We start from the raw sequence: 3037 nt of genomic DNA, 5'->3' as shown, positions 1-3037 counted from the left end.
AAATTTTAATAAAATCCTGATTAGTTGTTTAATTATTTATACCCCTGAGAGGAGCTTTAGAAAGAGCTTACGAAAACGGAAATTAAATACGAGTATACATACGAGTGTACTTCAAATTAATATCGATAATATTTTTGTATTTAATGCATTATATGGAAAATTTCTATTTTTTTAAAGAATTGTTAAAATCTGAAACATTTTAAAGATATTATGGTAATTTAGAGTTTTTTGAGATTTTTTTTATTTAATCCCGTAATAGGAAAACTTGAGACATGTCTAAATTGGTAAAATATGTAGTAATTTGCCCAATTTGCAATGTCATAAATTGCAAATAATTTTTATATTTTCTCCGTATTCTCTTTCATTACTTTTAACAAACTAAGAACTTTTTTATTAAAACATATCAAAATACTTTAACAACAAAACTGCTTTAATTATGGAACCATCCAATAGGGCTTCACTTCGTAAATTTAATTGGTTGCACTGTTGAAATTTTTCCAATTCAAAATAAAATGAGTCAATATTTGAGTTAATCCTCCGAGTTATTGGAGAAATGGCTGTTGAAAAAGTCGATTATCGAGCTGCCAGAAAAAGGTTATCAACAAAAAAAAAAAAGATCAACGTGGGAGAAAAAGCTCAAATATTGAACTTTTGTATAAAAGCTGGCATTTTGTTACACAAACGAGGCAAAAATACTCTTCACAAAAATTCCTGCCTTCTCGAATTTGGGGTAATATTTGAGTCCATCTTAATGGTATTGTTTCTTATGCAAGTGAAATATAGTGGAAGTGGTTCATGGGGGTTTTGCCTCTATGTTTACCTCACCTAACATCACGTTCAAAATTATCTGCTGGAAATGGTCGATAAAGTGATTTCCCAAGAGTTTCACTTTGTATGGTATTCTGCCATATAATACTAAAAGTTCCATCGTGTAAGCCTCTTACCCGAGCGAAAAGCACATGGAAAATTTCAAAGCAAATATTTCTCTGATATTATTGTCACGGAGGATTTTTTCCTGAGGCTCCAGAGGCATCGTTCTCGGTGCTCTTAACTTGTGTTGTTCAAGACATTTTCGCGTGGAGTATATTTTCATGAGAAGAGTATCTTCATTAAGATGTCACTCCTTGTCCTGGATATTGTTCCATTGGAGTCTTGTTGACAGAAAGTGTGTGGGAGAGAAGTGAATAATTGAGAGGAAAATTCCAGCTCTACCTCACTTCAAACGTATATATATAGTTGCTACAAACCGGGAAATCGTATACACAGGAGGTTTAAATACAAACTTGAAATGTGTTTGTCGAAAACAAACTTGCCCTGATGTTATTATTAATAACTATATATAGTGGTACACTATATAGTATACTACTATGAGTTACATGATGGGAGATGAGGGATGACTTTATCAATTATCTCGACTGCAGTGTTGATTTTAATTCAAAGCGGGAGTTGGTATGAGAAATTATTTTATTTTCCTGGACTTTTCTTTAAATTCGATAGTTTCTCATTGGTATTTTATTAAAAATAAAACAAAAGGTTCTTTTTTGAAATTCTATTTTATTCTGTTCGTGCGAAAAGTGCAAATATGCTCCATCATTCGGGGTGAGAAAGGGGAGGAGTTTTGTTGGGTTTGGCTGATTAACTATTAGCCACCCCTTTAATTGTATTTTACAGGAAAAAAATCATGTTAATAAAATTGATTTTATTTAATAACTTTGTCAGCTTTATAAAGTTCTCTATGAGCTTTAATAGCTTTAGCTATTTCAACGTTTCATTTCTTTTAATTTTCTTAGATGTGTGAAACGATGAAAATCTTTATTCCTATTTTCTTTCACAATGTTTAAAAATTTATGATTTTCCCACTTCCAACTCTTGTGACATTGTACGATGAGTCTGTGTTAATAAGAAATGTGGAATCATGTGAGAAATAAATATCATCAACGCATTTTTCAGCAATAAAGAAAAGCAGGACAGTGGGGAGTACATATAGTGAGGTGTTGGAAGCAAACTAATTAAAGAGAACCAAAGAAATTTAATTAGGTTTCTCCCCTGGATCTCTATCCAGTTGACAGTTTTTTTCTCCGACTTTTTCCTGATTCACCCATTTCATCGTGCTTCATCTTCGGGATGGGAGTTTTATTTTTGTATGAGGAAGTAGCGCAAGAAATGACGACAATAAAATAGAAGCGGACACGTAACGAAATCAACGAGCAACCATCACAACGCATCCTCGACACTTTTTTCTGCTGCCCAGCCTTTGGGGTGGGTGGGTTAGTGGGTGATGGAAGGACAAACTTCCTTTTACAAACCTTAACATTGAGCACACGATTAGATGGACCATATTTAGTCGTAATTTGAAGGAAATACCCAATTTTCGTCACGTTCCAAATTGGATTGGATCTCTTCACCCTCCCCAATTTTGGTGTCCTACAAATCGTCTTTACCTTCAGTTCTTCACTTTCTCGCATCTATAGAGCCCCCGTATGGCCACTGGTCAGAGAAATGTTCCCTCGACGAGGGAGATTCCGAGGGTGTGTGCGTGGGTGGTTGGGGAATGGAGGATCGGAGGGAGAAGACAAGAATAAATAAAACATTTACTTCACAGAATAACACAGTTTGAGGATGGAAAATGAACTTTATATAACCTTATGTTTCTCACTTTGGAAAGTTTTCCACCCCATGAGGAACCATTTAGGGCAAATTGATAATGAAGATTTTAAAGATGCCACCTCTTTGATATTTTATACCAAATTGATTTCAATGAAGAGAATTTCTCTTTGATATATTCTAGTCACACAGAAAGCCCTCTCCTTAAGTTTTGCATAGTTCTAATTCAGTTTTAATACACTTAGAAGAAATAAAATAAAATGTAATTATTTATAATTTATTGAAATGTTTTTATTCTCTCCTTTCCAACGGCATTCTCACGTGTTTCGCTTAACAAATTTTCGTTGAAAAAAATGTCAAAAAAAAATGAAGGAACTCTTTTCCCGTTCTTTATGTTGTGTGAAAAACTAACAATGCAATTTAATGAATTTGT

This window comes from Lutzomyia longipalpis, chromosome 1 (assembly GCF_024334085.1).
Source record: "Lutzomyia longipalpis isolate SR_M1_2022 chromosome 1, ASM2433408v1".
In the NCBI taxonomy this organism is placed as follows: Eukaryota; Metazoa; Arthropoda; class Insecta; order Diptera; family Psychodidae; genus Lutzomyia; species Lutzomyia longipalpis.
This window is presented reverse-complemented; position numbering follows the sequence as displayed.